Below are 26,986 nucleotides of genomic sequence, written 5' to 3'. Positions count from 1 at the left end.
GAGAGAGATATCCAGCCATATCGAAGATAATAGTGAGAATGGAGATTAAGAGAGATAACGACTCTCACAGAAGGAGACAGGGGCCCCTTTTCGATGAGACATATGCGATAAGATAGGATGCACTGCAATGGATCATGTAAAGCATGATGAAATTAAATAATTTAGAAAAAAAATTCTTCTGACAAATCCAATGAAATAGAAAAATTGGAAAATAAAAATAAAAATGAAAAACTTCGTAAATACGAACATATAAAAAATAGGGAGAGACATATTGCAGATGTCAATTATAATTAAGATATAAATAAAATTGCTCTATTATAATAAGGAAATCACTAAAACTGCAAAAAAGTTAGCAATTAAACTTACATTTTCGTGGTTTTCAACTTGTGTCCACCATGTCTTATATGCACCTCATGTTATGTGTCCACCATGTCTTATATGCACCTCATGTTATGTGTCCACCATGTCTTATATGCACCTCATGTTATGACAACTTGTGTCCACCATGTCTTATATGCACCTCATGTTATGTGTCCACCATGTCTTATATGCACCTCATGTTATGACAACTTGTGTCCACCATGTCTTATATGCACCTCATGTTATGTGTCCACCATGTCTTATATGCACCTCATGTTATGTGTCCACCATGTCTTATATGCACCTCATGTTATGACAACTTGTGTCCACCATGTCTTATATGCACCTCATGTTATGTGTCCACCATGTCTTATATGCTCCTCATGTTATGACAACTTGTGTCCACCATGTCTTATATGCACCTCATGTTATGACAATTAAGTAATCAGCTTTTGACGAAGACTGTTGCAACTACGGACAGAAGCAGCGATAGTTAGGGAGAGAAGTTCGGAGACAAATTATTAACGAAAATCACTAACAAGACCCACTCGGCGGTACTGCACATATAACCCCTGGCTGCCTCGTGTAACTTTTTTGATAATAACTTTACCTCATCAGCGAGACACAAGTTGGAATGTAACTTTGGGAAAAATACAATCGACGAAGCTTTAACTCTCTTGTACTATTTCTAACTTGAGAGGTAACAGAATTATCTTTCTAAAAAAAAAAAAAAAGAAAATTTTTTTTTTTAAATTTGGAGGGGATGACTAGTTGCTGATATTCTTTCCTAGAATTTTCCTGTTGGTAGAGAACACTAGTACAAGTTTTATTTTTTCTGTATAGAGCAAATCGTAGTTTTAAAAATATAAATTGATATGAAATAACCCAAATATAAATCACAAATAATCAGTCACAGGTATTATTTCTTCAACCATTTGATGCCTCTTCGGGAACAATTAGTCAAAATAGCGAGGTTGAGAATTGACCACATTCCTGAAAAAAAAAATTGCCGACGTTTCGGTCCGTCCTGGACGATTTTTAGGGCGTGTAATAATCCAGAACGGACCGAAGCGTCGTCAATTCTCTCATTTCCAGATGTGTGTGTGTGTGTGTGTGTGTGTGTGTGTGTGTGTGTGTGGGTGTTGGGCGTCTGACTTTAAAAACGTCTCAGTACCTGTTATTTATAAGTGCTGTTAATTCAGTCTTATTTGGTACGCAGATGTATTGACCTTGTGACCCCGTATTAGCCCAAGCTTGATATTGTGTTGGTTGTAAGGTCTGACATGCGCGAGCTGATTATTAAGACTCATTTAATTCTCCTTGACGCTGGGTATACCTCTTGATATACCAAAAAGGTAAACCAGGAGGTATACACTATGCTCTCTCTCTCTATCTATCTATCCCACGCGCGCTGTGGAACAGACACAGTGAGATTAATGGCCAACTCAGAGAGAGAGAGAGAGAGAGAGAGAGAGAGAGAGAGAGAGAGAGAGAGAGAGAGAGAGAGAGAGAGAGAGAGAGAGAGAGAGAGAGAGAGAGAGAGAGAGAGAGAGAGAGAGAGAAATTAATTGCCTACACTCAAGGCTGAGCTCTCTGCGGCTCAGCTCTATGGCTGCTCGAACGAGAATGAGGAATGATTGTGGTGAAGCAGACGCCTGCAGCCAGTGATCAACCATGGAACGTTTCATCATACGTGTTGGGGACTAATTGGTGCACGAGAAAGAATGATTTACGGCAGACGATGATAGAGAATTTCACTCTGGTTGGGTCGTTTGTCTGGCTGCTCTGGACGCGTCAAACACCATCATAAGGTGTTGACGCCTCGACGACGTGGCACTTCAACTTGTCTATGAGTGTATTGGTGTTTTAATAGCTATTACACACCAAAACACACCACGTTTGGCGGGTAAGTTTGATGTCCGATTCAAGTTCAAGAACTTCAACGTTCGAACAAGTTTTAACTCCTCCTGACAGGATGCAACAATGTTCTAATACGTCATAAAAATTTATTGGCTATGATATAGTACTAGATATTGTTAATTTTGAACAAGGAAAACTTTCGGTAACTTTGGATAAACTAACTTAAACTAGGCTATCTGGAAAAATAACTTAGGTTATAGTTTGCATTAACTAAACCCCGGCACGCTTATAATATCAGAGATGCAATTTCACTCACTAAGCGTTTACACTCTTCGGGGGTGGTATCAACGTGGTTATTGCAGCGTCGGAGTCCGCGAGCGTCAGAGTCTGTTGAACCAACATATCAAGGAGTAGAACCTCACTGTCCTATGTCAGGACAGTGAGGAGATATATAATGTCGTACCTAGTAGCCAGAACGCACTTCTCGGCCTACTATGCAAGGCCCGATTTGCCTAATAAGCCAAGTTTTCCTGAATTAACATATTTTCTCTAATTTTTTTCTTATGAAATGATAAAGCTACCCATTTCATTATGTATGAGGTCAATTTTTTTTAGTGGAGTTAAAATTAACGTAGATATATGACCGAACCTAACCAACCCTACCTAACCTAACCTAACCTATCTTTATAGGTTAGGTTAGGTAGCCGAAAAAGTTAGGTTAGGTTAGGTTAGGTAGTCGAAAAACAATTAATGAAAACTTGGCTTATTAGGCAAATCGGGCCTTGCATAGTAGGCAGAGAAGTGCGTTCTGGCTATTAGGTACGACATTATATATTATATATATATATATATATATATATATATATATATATATATATATATATATATATATATTTATTTATATATATATATATATATATATATATATATAAATATATAAATATATATATTGTTGGGGTTTACTCGGATGAGCAACAGTACACTCAAGGTCACTCACTGTAGCCCTGCGGGTCTTCACTCTATCCTCGCGGCGCCACTGTACGCCAGGAGAGTATCCCAGTCAATCCCAACTGGCCTCTGATCGAGAAGGAGTGGGAACACAACTTGTTCACTTAACTGTTGTATGCCCGCCCCGTCATAGGGCTCTACTACTAACCACAAGGTCGCCAACTGGTGTTTTCGGTGTCCAGTAACACGTCAGTGGTTTTGTTGAATTGTGGTAACAGTGGCAAGGACACACTCAATAGATCTGATATCAGGCAGGTATTTGCTTCTATCACTCTCTGCTTTCAGGTATTACATAGCCACAAGAAATATGAAGGGGATAACATAAACACCAATGTATTTTGTATTTTACTTAAAACTCATTCAAAGACATCACAAGATTATATCAATAAGCAAACAGCGGTTTCGGGCGGGAGTCGCTCGTTCCCACATATAATATGAACTCACTAAGCTGGCAACACTCCCCCTCTTGTCAATGTCAAAATCAGCTGGGCGACTACCCCCCACGCGAATGTTACTTTATCTGTTTGCTTGGCGTGACACGCCAACTTCTTTAAGTTCTCAAAGATCACTAGAAGTTCGAATACACAATATTTGCGATAACAGCACGTAAATACTTCGCTACACTGATCTTGGGCTCAATCAAACATTTCTATATTAAATGTGACAATAATTCACTGTCATGGTATTACACACTGCCCTTCGTTTAATGATAACTTATGAAGTATATATCACTGGAGTTCTCAGTAATTCCTTCCGTGGGCGATAACACAATTAATCACTGCACACATGAATGATTATTCAATACATGAGCATAGACATATATATATATATATAGATGAGTCAGACATCAATAATGATAATAACATAGTTACTGGGCACATAGCCTAACTCCCAACACTGGCATAATTATATATATATATTCTCTCACTATATGATCACATTAAAGTCTCATGAAAGACATTCTCCACACAGTAAATTCATCAATTACTCCGGGTGCCTGCATACACCAATAATAATCATAAATATCATGAGTACTCTTTATAGTACCACTCTGCACACTGGTGCCTTACTGTGACATAGGTGAGGCTTGCTCACGACATACAAAATACTCAGGCTAAATAATATAGCTGACTAAAGAGGAATTGGGAGGGAAACTAGAATCACCTACTTCCACCTATCCTCCGATGAGAGTTGAGTTGTAGCTCCTGGTCCTGGCTCCTGCCTCGTGTAGGGAACGCCCCCACACACACACTGTCGTGTCCTCCAGGAACTCAATCAACGTCCCACCATAAGCGCGTCGTCTCCGTGCCTTTTCACTGCAGGTCCGTGCTCCTCCTCGACTTCTTGTAGGGTTGGAGTCGGTCTCCCGGCCGTCGACTTCTCCTCCCAGCTACGGCTGCCCGCCTACGTCTCGGCTGCAGTCGTTCGGATTCCCGAATAGTTTCCTTCTTCCTCTACTTCCCAGTGGCTCGGTTCAGCCACTACGCCATCACAAACGGGTGAGCTGCCTCAGACGTCGCATACGTCACTGCATAGACTTCACTTCTTCTTGCACAGTACCTGTCCTGGAGCACTTGTTGCTCAATATCCGTCGATTCCCTCTCTGGTTCAACACATGAACGAAGGAAGACCTCACAGAGTACTGGCAGACTTCGGGTGACGCGTAAAATCCACGGGAGCGGGAAACAACTGTCAAACTGACAGGACCAATCTTCGCACGTCCAACCACCTTGACGTGTCGTGTCAGACTGATTCCCTCACGGAGAATTGGCTCATCCACTACGTCATCACTGTGGAGCTATCAGCCGTCGCATACGTCGCTGCCTAGACTCCACTCTTGCACAACACCTGTTCCTGGAGCACTTGTTGCTCAATATCCCGTCAATTCCTTCTTCGGTTCAACACATGAATGAAGGAAGACCCCACAGGTGTTGGCAGACCACGGGTGATGCGTAAGTCCTCCGGAGACGGGGTAAACTGTCCAACTGACAGGACCCCCCAGTGCACGTCCGACCTCCTTGACGTGCTGTCTTAGACTGATGGCGCCAGCGCGGCGCGATGACCGGACCCCCCTTCCTTCGTGACATCATATTCGCCACGGGAGGTTTTCATTGGCTCTCTGTGCCACGTCGCTGTCGGCGACCAATCTGGTGTCACTGACATCACACAGTTTTGGCGGGAAAACAGAAGAGCCAGCGCCATATTGGCTTCCTAAAGGGCCTAAACCACAGGCCAAAAGACTCTTCTTTTACAAATTTCTCGGCACTCCGAGAACACTACATTCCCCCACATATATCAAACTGATGCCTGCGACGTAGAGAACGCTCGGGTAAAGTGGACATGACTCTTACTGCAGACGTGGGAGAAATATAAGGGGGAAAACACCGTCACAATATATATATATATATATATATATATATATATATATATATATATATATATATATATATATATATATATATATATATATATATATATATATAAAATGTTGTACCTAACAGCCAGAACGTTGTACTTGGCCTACTATGCAAGGCCCGGTTTGCCTAATAGGCCACGTTTTGCTGAATTTATATATTTTTCCAAATTTCAAAAAGAAATTTGGGTTTCTGAGAAAACTGAGGAAACAAAAATTGTACCACTTACGGGCTATTCATGCCCGTGCCACCTCTTGGGTGGCTTAATCTTCATCATCATCATCGGAATAGCGGACAGTACAATTTCCACAGTCAACAATGTAGCACTCGGCGTGTACAGTCCTAATCGACCCCAAGACGCTACAGCTTTGACACAGACCAGACAGCAGACTACGACCACATCCAGCTACAACGCTCTCGCTCCCCAAGTTCAGACACTCAATTCCCACTCGAGCTGCCACGCTCTCCCACATAGAGCTCCGCGACTCCGGCCTCACTCAGCTCTCTGCTCTGCTCCAAGCTCCGTCTCAACGTTTACGACAACGCCACCAACCGACTACTGTTATCAAGACTACTAAATAAATATGAAAACTCACTAAACAATGAGTATCTTATCTACCCAACAACGTAACATAACCGTACGTTACATTGGTGACCCCAGAGTTTCGACGATACCCAGCCACGATGGACTACAACATGGACTCTCAATGGACCTAAATATAACCCATCATAATGAGACAGACATTGCAGCCAAATTAGCGTGTAACAAGTTTGAAGTTGAATTAGATCTAGGTATCCCCATCTCTGCTGTCAAAACTGTATTGGTCCAAACATTCAGATCTGATAGGAAAGAACTTACTGACTCCCAACGACCTGAAAGTACTAGTATAAAAAGCTATGATTTGTTCAGATCTGAAACCTACATCTATGGGCAGCACAAAACGTCCACTAGACAGTGCTACACAGTGGTTGCAAGGATTAGGTTGGGTTACCGTTACCTGTGGCAGGTGGCTGCAGGTGACGGGTCTCCCAATCCTGGGCACTCCAGATGCAAACTCTGTGAGCAGGAACTACGGCATGATCTCCCGCACTACATCACTGAATGCCCAGTTATTAGACCTTTCAGACCAGTTGGCATGAGGTACCTGGAGCTTTGCAATTACTTTATTCACTCTCGTATTCTTGAAGATATCCTCACAGTATACCCAAAATTTGCCAGTGCAGGCTATTAAACACATGGCTCTGTATGACTAACCATCCTGCGAGATGGGGACTTGTATTACCACTGCTACCTTATTCAATCTTGTGTTGTTGATATCCTCAAAATGCATCCGGAGTCTGCCAGTGCAGACCGCTTATCACATGCCTCTGTATGACTAACCATCCTGTATGATGGGGATTTTTTAGCATCACCTAGTTAGCTTTTTTGACACACTGTACTCCACTTCATATAGTCTAGGGTAGCAACACTAATGCAGATGTACCTAATGTGTTAATAAAAAGAAAATCAATGGACCTCTACTGCTACTGCTGCATGGTGTGGACGACGATACCTAGCCACGATGGACTACAACATGGACTCTCACTGGACCTCTACTGCTACTGCTGCATGGTGTGGACGACGATACCTAGCCACGATGGACTACAACATGGACTCTCACTGGGCCTCTACTGCTACTGCTGCATGGTGTGGACGACGATACCTAGCCACGATGGACTACAACATGGACTCTCACTGGACCTCTACTGCTACTGCTGCATGGTGTGGACGACGATACCTAGCCACGATGGACTACAACATGGACTCTCACTGGACCTCTACTGCTACTGCTGCATGGTGTGGACGACGATACCTAGCCACGATGGACTACAACATGGACTCTCACTGGACCTCTACTGCTACTGCTGCATGGTGTGGGCGACGATACCTAGCCACGATGGACTACAACATGGACTCTCACTGGACCTCTACTGCTACTGCTGCATGGTGTGGACGACGATACCTAGCCACGATGGACTACAACATGGACTCTCACTGGACCTCTACTGCTACTGCTGCATGGTGTGGACGACGATACCTAGCCACGATGGACTACAACATGGACTCTCACTGGACCTCTACTGCTACTGCTGCGTGGTGTGGACCGCTGCCACCTGTCATGGAATGCTCCCAACAACCTCACTTCAGCTATGATTTTCACCGCGATCATCTCTGCATTTTCATCAAGTACAGCTTGCTGCACCGCGAGCGTTACTTACTCATCTGACAGTTTAATCAGCAACTACATCATGTGGGATCTACAGCCTGTCCTGCCCACTCTAAACATAGAGCTCTTGGCCAAGATCACTACCGAGAACGGTCATAGGCTGTTCAATCTTGTGTAGAAAAAACAATAATAACAAAAGTATAGTGTAGTCTGAATGTACAAAGAATGAATATAAATAACTAATTGTAAATATAGGAAATTTAAAGAATGAAAATTTAAAGAATCTAATTTAACCCAGAGATAAAATAATCATAAGTACCCATATATGATCACAGATCACAGACTCAGCAACTGGCAACCGTCACGGCCGGACGTGTCCTCGTTGCTCCAGCTCCTCTCTCTCGCACCCAGCACTGCCGGGTGGGTAAACAATTGGCAGCAGACTTTCGTCACTCTAGATGGTCAGACCCCACTCCTAACTTGGTGTTTTATGCCGGGTAGAGACGGGCGGCCATATCCAGTGACGTGTAGTCTTTGAGAGAGACCCATCGGCCACCAGGAAGCTCATCATGCGTCACAAGATCCGGGGTACGCCCCTTAACGAGCAACCATTCTCCAAGACATCTCTCCTGAAGCTCTTTAAAGACATTGCAGGAGTGACACCCAACGACATCAAACAGGAAGGCACGGACATCCTCTTCTTCTTTTATAGTGAGGAGGAAGTCGACAAACTTCTTTTTTTCAGCGCCAATTTCTCCAACCAACACCTTCGTCTCAACTTCCCACGCCAGTACCTGGCTGAACACTGTCGTTATTCATGACCTCAGTCAATGGATCGTGGAACAAGATGAAGCTGATGAAAGAGCGTTCATGCGCGACTTCAAGGCATCAAACCCGGACTTAGGGCTTCACGAAGCTCACTTCTTCAACAGAAATCGCTCCCTGAAGCTGACCTTCGAGACAGTAGCTGCGGCTACTATGGCTACCAGAAATGGTGTTTACAGCTTTGGTATTCACATCCCTTCATTCCGTGTGAAGATGGAACGTTTCCACATGGTCAACCAGTGCCTCCGGTGCTACGAGCACACCCACTCCACCAGCAGATGTACCCAGCGTATTCAGAAGTGTAGCCTCTGCTCAGCTGACCACCATTACTCCATCTGCAAGTCTGAAACACTATGCTGTTTGCTGTGCAAAGGCGACCATCCAGCAATCTCCATACGTTGTCCTCATAGACAAGACGTCATTAAAAACATGGAGAAATCCACATCTTCAACCGGAGCCAGTACCTCTGAAGCAACAAGCCAATCACCGACCACCTCTACTTCAGGTTTCAACGCCCAAGCCGCCATTTTCCCGGAGCTTCCGGGAGGACGTCCCACTGCTACTACCAGCCAATGGGGAGCCAGTTCCCAAACGCCAACCTGCGATTCGTCGAGCCAGCCATCATCCCCGGCCCACACCGACCAACCACTGAACAGCACAGTTCAACTATTAACATCGGCGGCCAGCATGATAGCTTGCAATAACCCCCAGGAATACGTAAGAATATTAAATATTCTATACAAAGCAAATGATCTTCCAGCTTTCATAGTTCCAGAAGAAGTCTTCACCAACACCACTTCAAGTTCTCAAGATACAGTCTTGATCCCTGACATCACCGTGAACGCCGCCGTGCTCACGGATCTACTATCAACAGCAAAGCCTACTCCTCCAGCAACTTCATCACAAGCCACCCAGACGCCGACGCCTCCGCTATCGACTACTGATACAGTTCCACCTCTCGTGTGCGAACCCTCTCAACGTCCAAAATCAGCTGCAACTCCCATTAAGCCTCAACAGGCAAGAACTCAACCTCCAAGATTCACTGTATCTACTTCTGACTCAGCTGACTCATCAGATGAGGACGTCTCGGTGGGAACACCACCTCCTCCACTGAAGCAGCTCTACACAACAGAAGATTTCCGGCTGGAAGCTACCTCCAACGATAGCCTCACCGTATCAACACGAAGCAAGACCAACAAACAGGCCAGGAGGCCTGGGAAGAAGAAAAACACCGACGATCTGTGTCCGAGTACATCAAGGAATCAGTAGAACACCAACGCAAAGCTGTAAAGAACACCGCGACGAGAAGCCCAGCCTCCTACAAGACACATCAGCGAGAACCCATGAGAACTCCACTCTACCACCACACCGCAGCATCAGCTGCAAGTCTTACCCACGGTGGTTGGGCCACCGATCTTTCATCACCCCTCTTCACCTCGTCTCCAGTTCCTCGCTCAAGATTTCTGCATCCTCGCCCCTGTCTTCAACCCCCTGCTTGCCTGCTCTAGGGCTTTATAATCGGTTAACCCATATATAAGTGAGGGGATGCAAGGAAGTAATTGCATACGGGTATTATATATAATTTTATAGTTATAAGAATAAATTAAATATCACCTTGGTGTAGTGTTAAAAATAACCAAGGATCAATACTATGTCAAAGGTAGATCATAAATATATAAATAATAAACCAGTCACAGTGTATTCTTTTGTTTAGTTAAACCAGACATTCTCTTCTGTTATTATACATACTATTCCAGCCCTCAATGTGAAGCCGGTGGAGAGTCCGTTCATAAAGAACATTTTAAGTTAAATTAAGTTTCTAATACACGCCTTGTTTTATAGGGACGGGGTGAGTGTGGAGGGAACCACATTCAAAATGCCCGCCAGGGAATATTTCTTATGTTAGCCGCTCCTGATTGGTGGACGGCAGTCCGACGCCGTGCATCTGCGCATCACCCACGCGCATGTCCGGAGGCGACAGAAGAGAGCAGAGAAGAACCGCACCGCAGCGAAGACACACCTGTTAGTGACGCCTCCTGGACATTGGTCATCCAGCACCTCGTATTGGCCAGCTACCATTGACCCTCGCCCATCCTCGCCCCTGAGAAGCCGTCGTATTGCTTCAGCCCGCCCCTGAGAAGCCGTCGTATTGCTTCAGCCCGCCCCGAGAAGCCGTCGTATTGCTTCAGCCCGCCCTGAGAAGCCGTCGTATTGCTTCAGCCCGCCCCTGATAAGCCGTCGTATTGCTTCAGCCCGCCCCTGAGAAGCCGTCGTATTGCTTCAGCCCGCCCCTGAGAAGCCGTCGTATTGCTTCAGCCCGCCCCGAGAAGCCGTCGTATTGCTTCAGCCCGCCCCGAGAAGCCGTCGTATTGCTTCAGCCCGTCCCTGAGAAGCCGTCGTATTGCTTCAGCCCGCCCCGAGAAGCCGTCGTATTGCTTCAGCCCGCCCCGAGAAGCCGTCGTATTGCTTCAGCCCGCCCCTGAGAAGCCGTCGTATTGCTTCAGCCCGCCCCTGAGAAGCCGTCGTATTGCTTCAGCCCGCCCCTGAGAAGCCGTCGTATTGCTTCAGCCCGCCCTGAGAAGCCGTCGTATTGCTTCAGCCCGCCCTGAGAAGCCGTCGTATTGCTTCAGCCCGCCCCTGAGAAGCCGTCGTATTGCTTCAGCCCGCCCTGAGAAGCCGTCGTATTGCTTCAGCCCGCCCTGAGAAGCCGTCGTATTGCTTCAGCCCGCCCTGAGAAGACTCGAGAAGTTGGCACTGATGTTTGCCGCCCCCCCCCCACCCCCGGCTCGCCGAGGCCACATCACTGGCCAGTGTTGGAAGGTGGAGAAGTTGGCACTGATGTTTGCCGCCCCCCCCCCCCACCCCCGGCTCGCCGAGGCCACATCACTGGCCAGTGTTGGAAGGTGGAGAAGTTGGCACTGATGTTTGCCGCCCCCCCCCCACCCCCGGCTCGCCGAGGCTACATCACTGGCCAGTGTTGGAAGGTGGAGAAGTTGGCACTGTTGTTTGCCGCCCCCCCCCCCACCCCCGGCTCGCCGAGGCCACATCACTGGCCAGTGTTGGAAGGTGGAGAAGTTGGCACTGATGTTTGCCGCCCCCCCCCCACCCCCGGCTCGCCGAGGTCACATCACTGGCCAGTGTTGGAAGGTGGAGAAGTTGGCGCTGATGTTTGCCGCCCCCCCCCCCCCACCCCCGGCTCGCCGAGGCCACATCACTGGCCAGTGTTGGAAGGAGGAACACTCACGTGGTCTGAGCTCTGGCTAGTTTTGTACATGGTGTTGTGTTTGAGAACTTTGTATCAACATTTATGTTAAGCCGATGATGCCAGTGATGCATTACCAAGGTGATGGGTCAGGGTGACCAGTGGATTTCACAGTGGCATCTTTTTTGGAACTGTGGTTGGTGACTTTTGTGTGTCAAGCTGTTGTTGACTCTGCTGGGGGGAGGGGGGGGCACACCTTGCCCGTTCCTAGACGACTTAGGAATGTGGGCAGGAGAAGACATGACTGAGATTTTTGATGTCCTTATTGAGACTTGACCACCCCCCCCCCCTCCACCCCATCAGTGCTATCTGTCACCCCCGCACCTTGTTAAGACCTTATGGCCAGCAAGGAACTAGTGTACCACAGTTACCAGGTGCTGGAGCCTAGTGACGGCTGTCAACCTCATAAGTGCTATTGGGAGTTTTGTTCTGGGTGAATTTGTATGAATATATTATGGTGTCATGCTTATAATTTGGCCCCAGTCAACTGGTAACTTTTGTTGGACTTTTCCTTATCATCTAGACGTAACTATTGTAGGCCAGGAGGCTCTTGGTAATTTGTGTAAGGCACTACGCCGCCAGGGAGGCTCTGGGGGTTCATGACACGACAATCCCCACCACTCATCATTTCTCATGCTTCAGGGCAAACTGGGACATGTTCAAACAACACATTGATGATACTAATCTCACTTATGAATACAATGACAAACATCACACTGACAGTGACACACAAGCACGCAACATACAAGACACCATCATACATGCAGCAAACATCACCATTCCTAACACAACACTCAAACCACACTTCACTTGTCAACCCTTCCGTTCTCACTAAACGCCTCCTAGCTTATCATCACTCTCGAGTCCTACACAACACACATCGCTAGGGACAAGTACTCTGGGACCTCACAACACTAAAAAACCACATCCTCAACAGCCTAGAGTAAGACCACACAAAACACCTCATTGAACAATCAGAACAACACAGAACACTGACACAACAGGAATTCTGGACACAAATCAAACGCTTACAAGGATCAGTTCATACATCATTTAAATACCTTCTACAAAATAACAAAATCGCCGAACCTGACGAAGTACTTAACATTTTCAAACACCATTGGGAACGCATTTTTCATCCCCTTCCTCCTGAACCAACTGCCCTTACCAACACTGAAGTAGTTGAAGACTGGGTACACCAAACCAGACGTGAAACCACACCTGACGACCTCGTCCACCTTGACAACCTCAACTCTCACACTGAACTACAGACTCCGCTGACTCCAGCTGGTGTCAAGACAGCTCTCATGGGCACTCGTCACAGCGCCCCTGGTGCGTCTGACATTGGACACACCCTCCGACAATTCCCTGCTTCTATCATTGCTGCTGTCACTAACTTATTCACCCTCCTCCTTGCCTCTGGTTATTTTCTTCTCACCTTCAACTCTGCCACTGCTGTTCTCACTCCATAACCTGGGAACCTCACACTGACCCAAACACTACAGACCCATCAGCCTTCTAGACACACTTGCCAAAGTCTTTGAAAGGCAAGTTAGCATGAGACTCACAACGCACCTGGAAGACAATGACTTACTATTAAACAGTTTGACTTCCGGCCTCACCGGTCCACACATGACGCCTTAAATATCATGACCAATTACCTCAGCATCAACCATCACTAAAGACTTAAGACTGCACTCATCCCTAAGGACGTTGAGAAGGCCTTTGACACTGGCATGACGGCCTCAAATTATGCAAACAACTTTAATCTTCGCCATTACCACCACCAAACTTCTTGCTAACTACTTAGACAATAGGACAATGAGGATTAAGTTCATCCGACAACACACTGATTACTTCATATTACATGCCAGTGTTCCTCACGGCTCTGTCCTTGCCTGACACTTTACACCCTAAGCATCACTGCCATTCCTGACCCTATTCATTGCACCATATTAACTATATGCTATGCTGATGATGTCTCTCACATCACGTCTGGATGTCTCTCACCTGATCACGGAAAGCACAAGAACAACTTTATGTAGTAACAGAATGGGAGTATCACTGGCGCATTATAACCAACTTCAACAACTAAAAAGTCCCCTACTTCTCTGTAAAGGAACTGCACATCCTATTCCAGTTCAACTCTATTCATTCTTCCTTAATCCTACTAACATTTCTGTATCTTGTTCCTCTTGGCCTCACACTTTATCAACAATTACTCTTTCACACACATTGCACAGAAACATGCAATAGTTCACCAAGCCATGAACAAATTATACAGACTTACATTTGCCAAACTTGATACTAAAACGCGCCACTATAAAGCACTTACTAGACCACTCCTAACATATGCTCCACTTGCTCTCTCCTAAGCGGCAGTAACTAATAAACTAAATCTCCAGAGTTGCAAGGGGTTGTCATAGCCAGGGGGTGGTAATGGGGGACGAGCTCCCATGACCTATAAAATGCTCCTATACGGCATGCGTCTCAAATAGCCTCTGACAACTAAGTCCAACTCCTGGCCTGCACGGGTGGCTTAGTCTAAGTCCGGCGGAACTGCTTTTACCGACAGGAGAAGGGGCGAGGGCGTACCTCTGGCGCCTTAAAACTAGCTGCTCCAGGTAGATGGGACTCGATAGCCTGGGAAGGCAGCCCATCTAGGGGAAGGAAAACCCTGATTTTAAACCTCCGCTGCCTTGCGGCCATACCCCTTTTTTGGGAAAGGCTTCAGGAGTCAACCTCGAGGAAAAATCCGGAGTTGGAGCCCCTAAGGCAGTTCGTTGTTGACGTCGACCTCGTCCTGGCGGCTCCTGCGACGTTGCTGGAACCATGCGTATTGGCATTTGCCTTTCTATTGGATAATTTCTGCAACGTGGAGAGGGGGGACCTGCTGCATGGGTAACAGCTTCTCCTCCATATCTACCTACCCAGGCTTTGCGCCATGGAGAGGACACTCCAGCTTCGCCTCACAGCGTCGAACCAACACGGGAAGCGACAGTCTACTGGTTTTAAGTCTTCTGCTCGATTGGCGAAGAGTGTGACGCCAGGGGTTGCTTCCGACGGTGGGAGGGGTCATCGCGCCCCACTGGGCAGCTACCGCCCGCCTCAAGCTGGACAAACCCCAGCCAATAAGGTGTTGCCTCGCCACGGTCCGTTAACCTCACTGGGTGCGTGGGGTTTAGGGTGAAAACCGACAAGCGGCCCGACAACTTTGCACCAAGCAATACCAAACCAAAGAAGAAAATATCAACTGCCCTAAAGCTGGGCACATGGAACGTCAGGACACTGACACCAGGTTTCTCTGACGACCTGCAAGAAATCAATGATGCCCGAAAAACAGCAATCATCGATAGGGAGCTGAGCAAGCTGCAGATGGATATTGTTGCTCTCCAAGAGACCAGGCTCCCAGGATCAGGATCTGTGAGAGGGAGGACCTTCTCTTTCTTCTGGCAAGGAAAACCACCTGATGAGACCAGAGAACATGGTGTGGGATTTGCCGTCAGGAATGCACTGTTGGGACACATTATGCCACCGATGGGGGAAACCGAACGAATTCTGCCTCTGCAAGTGTACTCCCAAACAGGACCAGTCAATGTAATTAGTGCATATGCACCAACCCTGACTTCTCCAGCAGAGGCAAAGGAAAAATTCTACGATGACCTCAACAGAGTCATAGCGAGAATCCCTGTAAAGGAGCCACTGTTCATCCTCGGCGACTTCAACGCCAGAGTGGGTGCCGAGCACAACAATTGGCCCACTTGCCTGGGTCAGTTCGGCATAGGAAGGATGAATGAGAACGGGCAACGTCTGCTAGAACTCTGCTGTCTTCATGGTCTTTGTGTCACCAACACGTTCTTCGGCACAAAGCCTCAACACCGAGTATCTTGGAGACACCCCAGATCCAAGCACTGGCACCAGCTTGACCTGATTCTTACCAGGCGTGCAAGTCTACCCAGCGTCAAGATTACGCGTAGCTACCAGAGTGCTGTCTGTGACACCGACCACTCCCTGGTATGTAGCAGGGTCAAGATGCAACCAAAGAAGATTCATCACTCTAAAAAGGCGGGCAGACCTCGCATCGACACCACCAAGACCCGCAACCAGGACAAGGTGGAAGATTTTGTACACGTGCTCGAGGAAGCTCTCCCTGGCCCAGCTGGGGTCACTGCCTGTAAAAGATGGGAGCACTTCAGAGACGCTGTGTTCAACGCTGCCATTTCCACCTTTGGCAAGAAGACCAGCAGGTCGGCAGACTGGTTCGAGGCTCACTCGGAAGAGATGACACCTGTAATCGAAGAGAAGAGAAACGCCTTGGCAGCCTACAAAGCCTGCCCAAGTCAGCGCAACTTACAGATCCTTCGGGCCGTCCACTGCAAAGTGCAGCAGAGTGCCACGCGATGTGCCAACAACTATTAGCTCCAACTCTGCTCCCAGATACAGACTGCAGCGGATACAGGCAATGTAAGGGGAATGTATGACGGCATCAAGCAGGCCCTCGGCCCAATCCAGAGGAAGACCGCTCCTCTGAAATCTGCCACTAGCGAGGTAATTCAGGACCAGACACTGCAGCTGAAGCGCTGGGTCGAGCACTACTCTGAGCTATACGCCAGGGACAATGTGGTCACCGCAGATGCCCTGAGCGCCATTAAGTGTCTGCCTGTGTTAATGGAGCTCGACAGCGAACCGACCCTGGAAGAAATCAGCGATGCCCTAGACTTCCTTGCTTCTGGTAAAGCTCCTGGCAAAGATGGCATTCCTGCTGAGACCTTGAAGTGCTGCAGAGGTGGCCTGCTCATGGAGCTGCATGAAATTCTCTGCCTCTGCTGGGAAGAAGGAGAGGTGCCACAGGACATGAGGGATGCCAACATCGTCACACTGTATAAGAATAAAGGTGACAGGGGTGACTGCAACAACTACCGTGGAATCTCCCTCCTCAGTATTGTCGGAAAGTTGTTTGCTCGAGTCGCATTGATGAGGCTCCAAGTACTTGCAGAGAGAGTCTATCCAGAATCACAATGTGGATTCAGAGCTGGCAGGTCCACCATCGACATGGTCTTTTCCCTCAGACAACTGCAGGAGAAATGCAGGGAACAGAAGCAGCCACTCTTCGTAGCCTTCATAGATCTGACGAAGGCCTTCGACCTCGTCAGCAGGGATGGCCTGTTCAAAATCCTCCCCAAGATTGGATGCCCACCCAGGCTCCTCAGCATCATCAGATCTTTCCATGAGAACATGAGGGGCACCGTGGTCTTTGATGGCCTAACATCAGATCCCTTTGACATCCGAAGTGGAGTAAAGCAGGGCTGCGTACTGGCTCCAACCCTATTCGGGATTTTCTTCGCAGTTATGCTGCGACACCCCTTCGGATCTGTCACGGAAGGCATTTACCTCCGGACCAGGTCGGATGGAAAGTTCTTTAACCTCGCCAGGCTGAGAGCCAAGACGAAGGTTCAACTGAGGTGTCTGCGCGACTTCCTTTTTGCCGACGACGCAGCAGTCACTGCCCACTCAGCTGAAGACCTCCAACGGCTCATAACCCGCTTCAGCGAGGCCTCTCAGGCTTTCGGACTCACCATCAGTCTGAAGAAAACGCAAGTCATGGGACAAGAAGTGGACTCCCCACCTGACATCGGCATCTCCGATTCCAAACTGGAAGTCGTTCACGACTTCGTGTACCTGGGCTCCACAATCTCTGACTCCCTCTCTCTCTTGATACGGAGCTAAACAAATGCATCGGTAAGGCATCTACTACCATGTCCAAACTGACAAAGAGAGTGTGGACCAACAATAGGCTAACTGAGTATACTAAAATTCAGGTTTACAGAGCCTGTGTCCTGAGCACTCTCCTTTATGGCAGTGAGTCTTGGACACTCTGCGCCCGTCAGGAAAGACAGCTGAATGCCTACCACATGCGCTGCCTTAGACACATCTTGGACATCACCTGGCAGGACAAGGTGACAAACAACAACGTCTTGGGGAGAGCAAGAATCACTAGCATGTACACAATGCTGAAACAGAGACGAATGCGCTGGCTCGGACACGTTGTGCGAATGGGCGACGGCAGGATCCCCAAGGATCTCCTGTACGGAGAGCTGATGCAGGGAAAGCGTCCAACAGGCAAGCCCCAGCTACGGTACAAAGACGTATGCAAGAGGGACCTGAAAGCCATGGACGGCGATCTTGCTATATGGGAGACACTGGCTGCAGACCGTTCAGCCTGGAGGCAGTCTGTTCAAAGAGGTCTCTCCAAGTTCGAGGAGTCACGTGCTAAGGAATAGGAGGCAAAGAGACAGAAGGAAAGCCGGTAGCCGGGAAGACAGACCAGAATCGGACTTCGTTTGTGCTCGGTGTGGGATGGACTGCCACTCTCGGATTGGCCTCGTCAGTCACACCAGACGCTGCACCAGGATTGACAACTAGGGCGCAACTCCATAGTCTCCCGAGACTGAAGGATGCCTACTACTAAATCTCCAGAGAATACAAAACAGAGCACTTAGATGTATTCCCAACACTCGATGGGAAGAGTTCAATACCAGCGAAAGTCTTCACGAGAGTACCAACATTCCTGCCCTCAATGTCTACTGGGAAACTTTACTAGACAAACAACTTGACAGACTGCTCTCTTATCACCAACAACACATTGACTTTCTCTTACACTCTCTTAGACACCCACGGAATACACACGATCTCTACTCTACCATCCATCCTCCTCCTCCTAACTCTGTATTTGGTTAGTCTTTAGCTCTCAACACCAACCAAAATGTTTAGCTCTCAACACCCAGCACAAACCATCCGTAAACGTTCAGCATTAACTGTGGTAGGACACGTGTTGGGATGGTGAGACACGTGTTGGAGTGGCGGGACACGTGTTGGGGTGGCGGGACACGTGTTGGGGTGGCGGGACACGTGTTGGGGGTGGCGGGACACGTGTTGGGGGTGGCGAGACACGTGTTGGGGTGGTGGGACACGTGTTGGGGTGGCGGGACACGTGTTGGGGTGGCGGGACACGTGTTGAGGTGGTGGGACACGTGTTGGGGTGGTGGGACACGTGTTGGGGTGGCGGGACACGTGTTGGGGGTGGCGGGACACGTGTTGGGGGCGGTGGGACACGTGTTGGAGTGGTGGGACACGTGTTGGGGTGGTGGGACACGTGTTGGGGGTGGTGGGACACGTGTTGGAGTAGCGGGACACGTGTTGGGGTGGCGGGACACGTGTTGGGGTGGCGGGACACGTGTTGGAGTGGTGGGACACGTGTTGGGGTGGTGGGACACGTGTTGGGGTGGCGGGACACGTGTTGGGGTGGTGGGACACGTGTTGGGGTGGCGGGACACGTGTTGGGGTGGTGGGACACGTGTTGGGGGTGGTGGGACACGTGTTGGGGGTGGTGGGACACGTGTTGGAGTGGCGGGACACGTGTTGGGGTGGTGGGACACGTGTTGGGGGTGGCGGAACACGTGTTGGGGTGGTGGGACACGTGTTGGGGTGGCGGGACACGTGTTGGGGTGGCGGGACACGTGTTGGGGTGGCGGGACACGTGTTGGGGTGGTGGGACACGTGTTGGGGGTGGCGGGACACGTGTTGGGGTGGTGGGACACGTGTTGGGGTGGCGGGACACGTGTTGGGGTGGTGTGACACGTGTTGGGGTGGTGGGACACGTGTTGGAGTGGCGGGACACGTGTTGGAGTGGCGGGACACGTGTTGGAGGTGGCGGGACACGTGTTGGAGTGGCGGGACACGTGTTGGAGTGGCGGGACACGTGTTGGGAGTGGCGGGACACGTGTTGGAGTGGCGGGACACGTGTTGGAGTGGTGGGACACGTGTTGGGAGTGGCGGGACACGTGTTGGGAGTGGCGGGACACGTGTTGGGGTGGCGGGACACGTGCTTGGAGTGGCGGGACACGTGTTGGGGGTGGCGGGACACGTGTTGGGGGTGGCGGGACACGTGTTGGGAGTGGCGGGACACGTGTTGGGGGTGGTGGGACACGTGTTGGGGTGGCGGGACACGTGTTGGAGTGGCGGGACACGTGTTGGGGTGGTGGGACACGTGTTGGGGTGGTGGGACACGTGTTGTGGTGGCGGGCACACGTGTTGGGGTGGCGGGACACGTGTTGGGGTGGTGGGACACGTGTTGGGGTGGTGGGACACGTGTTGGGGTGGTGGGACACGTGTTGGGGTGGCGGGACACGTGTTGGGGTGGTGGGACACGTGTTGGGGTGGCGGGACACGTGTTGGGGGTGGTGGTACACGTGTTGGGGTGGTGGGACACGTGTTGGGGTAGGTGGGACACGTGCTTGGGGTGGCGGGACACGTGTTGGGGTGGCGGGACACGTGTTGGGGTGGCGGGACACGTGTTGGGGTGGCGGGACACGTGTTGGGGTGGTGGGACACGTGTTGGGGTGGTGGGACACGTGTTGGGGTGGCGGGACACGTGTTGGGGTGGTGGGACACGTGTTGGGGTGGCCGGAGACATTATTATCAGTCACCAATCATGCTAACACCACCATCATCATCATGCCAGTAAGACAAATTAAGGTTCGTTGAACCTTATAAACTTGATGAAACCCAGATTTCCAATGTTCCTGGCACCTATGTTGAAGTTTCACCTGTTGAAACCTATCTTACAACCAGCGAGGCAGTTGTTTTGCTCCCAACTGAAGATGACCTTCAAAAAATCCTACATCCTGATAAAGCGTCTACACTCCATGCAGCTGGCGTAATTCCCGATGCTACTGGCAAATTCCACGTTGGGAGGGACTGTGTTTATCACGATTCAATCGCCACATAGCCAGGGACCACAACGACGATGATATACTTGACGAAATCAATACAATCAATGAACAACGAGCTATACAAATACACAGAATGATCAAAGAAGGCAACCCACGCCCCACTCGCAAGATAACGTTTACTACTACTGCCCATGCTACCCAGGTGATTGATCAGGGATTTAAATGCTTTGGGTACATAACAACACCTGAACAAATCTCAAGAGAAAGTTTCACTGATATTAAGCAATGCTTTCGTTGCTTCATGCTTCGACCACGTGGTGAACAAGTGTCCTGCAACAACAAGCACTTGTAGTAGTTTGTACTGAACACCATAAATTTAGGAGATTGTCCCTCAACATGACAGACGAAAATGTGCCCTCTGTGGAGGTGGACATTACAGCAGTATCTCCTGTGTGTCCAGTGAGGAAAGCAGCAGTACAGAAAATCCTTGACAAGGCCCAAACCTCACGACCTAACCAGTCACAGACGACACCAAATATGAACGCTGCAACATTCCCTAAGTTGCCAGGTCAAGGTAAAAACCAGGCTTCCCAGCAGACATCATTACCTAACCAGCATAATGCTTGGGGGGTGGACCAAACTAACCCAACAACGTCAATGTCACAGGCGCCTTTTGTGTCTTCTGATACTTTGGGAGGTGGTGCAGGTCTTAATAACAATTGTAGCAACATCCGCAGGGTGCTGCAGAATACCCATTCGTATTTTCCACAACAATCAATAAGCTTTTGATGGCTAACAATCTACCTACAGTCACAATCCCAGATGACTGCATTCTCATCCAGCCCTGAACAATCATCGCAAGCACAGTCACCACACCACGAGCCCCCGGTCTCTGAACCCACAATAAATGAAACCCCCCCCCCCCCCCGCCATGAAAGCAAATATGACAAACTCCACTGTGCCACCCACCTCACAAGTCCCAAGACCAAACACCTCTCTCAGACTCACCAGCTCAACGCAGCAGAGAGAGGTAACCCTTCTACCCGTCATCTGGAAGGTGTCACCATCATGGTAAACCCCAACACCCAGTCACTTGACGAATCATCCCTGCCTCACCTGCCCCTTCTGATCACTCATCCTCAACAAGCCAGAGTATTGATATTCACGATGAAGACTCAGAAGAATAGCCTTCCCTACACCAGGAGGCGCCCACTGTGACACTCTCTGGTCGGCGCCCACTCTGACACACCCAGCCCGGCGCCCACTGTGACACACCCAGCCCGGCGCCCACTGTGACACTCTCTGGCCGGCGCCCACTGTGACACACCCAGCCCGGCGCCCACTGTGACACACCCTGCCCGGCGCCCACTGTGACACACCCTGCCCGGCGCCCACTGTGACACACCCTGCCCGGCGCCCACTGTGACACTCCCTGCCCGGCGCCCACTGTGACACTCCCTGCCCGGCGCCCACTGTGACACACCCTGCCCGGCGCCCACTGTGACACTCCCAGCCCGGCGCCCACTGTGACACACCCTGCCCCGCGCCCACTGTGACACACCCAGCCCGGCGCCCACTGTGACACACCCAGCAGGGCGCCCACTGTGACACTCCCAGCCCGGCGCCCACTGTGACACTCCCAGCCCGGCGCCCACTGTGACACACCCAGCCCGGCGCCCACTGTGACACACCCAGCCCGGCGCCCACTGTGACACTCCCAGCCCGGCGCCCACTGTGACACACCCAGCCCGGCGCCCACTGTGACACACCCAGCCCGGCGCCCACTGTGACACACCCTGCCCGGCGCCCACTGTGACACTCCCTGCCCGGCGCCCACTGTGACACACCCAGCCCGGCGCCCACTGTGACACTCCCAGCCCGGCGCCCACTGACACACCCAGCCCGGCGCCCACTGTGACACACCCAGCCCGGCGCCCACTGTGACACACCCAGCCCGGCGCCCACTGTGACACACCCTGCCCGGCGCCCACTGTGACACTCCCAGCCCGGCGCCCACTGACACACCCAGCCCGGCGCCCACTGACACACCCAGCCCGGCGCCCACTGACACACCCAGCCCGGCGCCCACTGACACACCCAGCCCGGCGCCCACTGTGACACACCCAGCCCGGCGCCCACTGTGACACACCCTGCCCGGCGCCCACTGTGACACTCCCAGCCCGGCGCCCACTGACACACCCTGCCCGGCGCCCACTGTGACACACCCAGCCCGGCGCCCACTGTGACACTCCCAGCCCGGCGCCCACTGTGACACACCCAGCCCGGCGCCCACTGTGACACTCCCTGCCCGGCGCCCACTGTGACACACCCAGCCCGGCGCCCACTGTGACACTCCCAGCCCGGCGCCCACTGACACTCCCAGCCCGGCGCCCACTGTGACACACCCAGCCCGGCGCCCACTGTGACACTCCCTGCCCGGCGCCCACTGTGACACACCCAGCCCGGCGCCCACTGTGACACACCCAGCCCGGCGCCCACTGTGACACACCCAGCCCGGCGCCCACTGTGACACACCCTGCCCGGCGCCCACTGTGACACTCCCTGCCCGGCGCCCACTGTGACACTCCCTGCCCGGCGCCCACTGTGACACACCCAGCCCGGCGCCCACTGTGACACTCTCTGGCCGGCGCCCACTGTGACACCCAGCCCGGCGCCCACTGTGACACACCCAGCCCGGCGCCCACTGTGACACACCCAGCCCGGCGCCCACTGTGACACACCCAGCCCGGCGCCCACTGTGACACTCCCAGCCCGGCGCCCACTGTGACACTCCCAGCCCGGCGCCCACTGTGACACACCCTGCCCGGCGCCCACTGTGACACACCCGGCCCGGCGCCCACTGTGACACACCCGGCCCGGCGCCCACTGTGACACTCCCAGCCCGGCGCCCACTGTGACACTCCCAGCCCGGCGCCCACTGTGACACTCCCAGCCCGGCGCCCACTGTGACACTCCCAGCCCGGCGCCCACTGTGACACTCCCAGCCCGGCGCCCACTGTGACACACCCTGCCCGGCGCCCACTGTGACACTCCCAGCCCGGCGCCCACTGTGACACACCCTGCCCGGCGCCCACTGTGACACACCCTGCCAGGCGCCCACTGTGATACACCCTGCCCGGCGCCCACTGTGACACACCCAGCCCGGCGCCCACTGTGACACACCCTGCCCGGCGCCCACTGTGACAAACCCTGCCCGGCGCCCACTGTGACACTCCCAGCCAGGCGCCCACTGTGACACTCCCAGCCCGGCGCCCACTGTGACACACCCAGCCCGGCGCCCACTGGGACACTCCCAGCCCGGCGCCCACTGTGACACTCCCAGCCCGGCGCCCACTGTGACACACCCAGCCCGGCGCCCACTGTGACACACCATGCCCGGCGCCCACTGTGACACACCCAGCCCGGCGCCCACTGTGACACACCCTGCCCGGCGCCCACTGTGACACACTCAGCCCGGCGCCCACTGTGACACACCCGGCCCGGCGCCCACTGTGACGCTCCCAGCCTGGCGCCCACTGTGACACTCCCAGCCCGGCGCCCACTGTGACACACCCTGCCCGGCGCCCACTGTGACACTCCCAGCCCGGCGCCCACTGTGACACACCCTGCCCGGCGCCCACTGTGACACACCCTGCCAGGCGCCCACTGTGATACACCCTGCCCGGCGCCCACTGTGACACACCCAGCCCGGCGCCCACTGTGACACACCCTGCCTGGCGCCCACTGTGACAAACCCTGCCCGGCGCCCACTGTGACACTCCCAGCCAGGCGCCCACTGTGACACTCCCAGCCCGGCGCCCACTGTGACACACCCAGCCCGGCGCCCACTGGGACACTCCCAGCCCGGCGCCCACTGTGACACTCCCAGCCCGGCGCCCACTGTGACACACCCAGCCCGGCGCCCACTGTGACACACCCTGCCCGGCGCCCACTGTGACACACCCAGCCCGGCGCCCACTGTGACACACCCTGCCCGGCGCCCACTGTGACACACTCAGCCCGGCGCCCACTGTGACACACCCGGCCCGGCGCCCACTGTGACGCTCCCAGCCTGGCGCCCACTGTGACACTCCCAGCCCGGCGCCCACTGTGACACACCCAGCCCGGCGCCAGTAGTGAATAAGGAGACAGATTGAGGTAAAAAAATTTCAGAAACGGTTGGGCACTTCCATGCCGACTTGACCCTGTCGGGCCAGATCGTCCATCCCTCTTGTTTTAGGTGGTTAGGTTAGGGCACAGTCAGCGCGCTCCTGGCTGGCTGGCGGTGGTGGGGTGGTGGTACCCCCTGGGGTCCCAGGGGGACCACCACCCATGGTGTACCTGAGGAACTGGTGCCCTATCCTAACCTGTTTTTTTTACTTTTTGTCGCCTTGCTTTAAGATGAGTCTAGGGCCTCAAGAAGGGGGCTCTACTTATGAGAGGTGCCGAGGATGAATGTTCAATAGTTGGAAACCAAAAAATACACTGGTGAAAGGCATATAAGCGTTTTTGGAGTATTTTAATGGCATGAGCAAAAATGCACGATTTGTCCCAGGGGTGTTACGAGAGTACTAAGGTATCAATTTGGGGGCCCTTACTTTTGAATGGATCAGAGGGTGAATGTTCAATAGATTCAAACCAAGAAACGCAGTTGAAAGCGAATATAGAAGTTTTTGGAGTAATTTAATGAGGCTATGACTGAATAGTATAGGGAGCCCTTGGGCACAGCTCCATTTTCTGTAATGGTCAGAGGTGGATAACCCCAGTGGGGGTCAAGCATACAAGGGGGGCTCAAGATTCCTTACAAAGACCAAGTTTGGATATATAGGTGTAGTAAGCCTTATCTTGAATTTGCATGATACTGTGGGGTACATTGACATGAAGGGCGAGTCATAGAACAGGATCTGCATGTGAGATGGGTCATATTGGGGTTTTAAAGAAGTTAAGATAGCTTTAAAGAGTCCTGTGTGCTTGATAGTGGGGAAATGTTCAGTCAATAATTCTCGTGTTTTGAATCTGAATGAGGGGTCCTAGTTTGCGTTCTAGTCGTAAAATGAGTTCCTTAGTATATTTGCTATGGAAAATGAGCTTTCAGTACTCTATATAATTTGAAATGAGGTCAAGAAAGACGTGTTTATGTGCGAGAAGAGTCAGGTTGGAAACTGTTTATTCCAGTCATCCTCCCTTGGCTTTGCTCCGTTTTCTGTAGCTAAAGTAAAGATTCCATTTTCTGTGGTATTCAGTTGAATACTGGTGAAAAAGGCATACTTGCATTTGTATGGTTCTAACCTGTTTATAGATTTTATAGATATATTTTTCGGGCCTCAAATTAGATTTTAATATGAAAAATAGCATCAAATGTATGTCTATCTTTTGTAATAAACGTTACAAGCATTAACAATACCTGTGATATTTCATAGAATACGAAGAGAAGTTTAAATAGTGGGGCCTCAGCCATATTGTGTTGGGTTTGACACTCCAAACATTAATTTGACACTTGTAAATATACTATAAAGGAAAGTAGTTGAGTGGTTTAAGCAATTTAATACGTACTGGGAATCTGTTCGTATTCTGTATTAAATTTCATTTTTTAACATCATAATAGTTTTCAGCTGTTGTGGTGGGGGCCCAATAACTTCATATAGTGCAACGACTGGTGCTATCTGTACTTAGTCCCCCCTAAACTTAAAACTGTTGCACAATCTTACTTAAACACATTGCTAAACTCTTATACACAAACAAAAACTCAATTTTTAACTTACACAAATAAACCCAGGGCTTTCACATTCGCGCAAAATACTTAGTCCCCCCTAAACTTAAAACAGTTGCACAATCTTACTTAAACACATTGCTAAACTCTTATACACAAACAAAAACTCAATTTTTAACTTACACAAATAAACCCAGGGCTTTCACATTCGCGCAAAATACTTAGTCCCCCCTAAACTTGAACACTCACAATCTTACGGTGCTTAATTTCCAAAGCCTTCCAAACCTGCACTGGGTCCTGCCCAGCTGACTGCGGCTGGATGGATTACAATTGAGCCAAAAACAGTTGGTCAGGGCGAGATACGGCCTCATTTTTAGAGACATTTACTATAGCAAAAGCTTGAACGTCGAGAACTGAATGCGGGCCTGCACGAGAGTTGTTCTTGGCACTCAAATGTTTAGAGATTAAAATACATAGAATCTGCAAGATCCCACCCTAAGTCGCTCACGCGGCCAATAGACATGTTTTTCGCCCAAATGTATTTATTTAAAATAATACGTCAGATAGAAAGTGTTTCGCATTGCTATTATATTTACCTTATAAAGCCT

The sequence above is a fragment of the Procambarus clarkii genome, chromosome 27 (assembly GCF_040958095.1).
Source record: "Procambarus clarkii isolate CNS0578487 chromosome 27, FALCON_Pclarkii_2.0, whole genome shotgun sequence".
In the NCBI taxonomy this organism is placed as follows: domain Eukaryota; kingdom Metazoa; phylum Arthropoda; class Malacostraca; order Decapoda; family Cambaridae; genus Procambarus; species Procambarus clarkii.
This window is presented reverse-complemented; position numbering follows the sequence as displayed.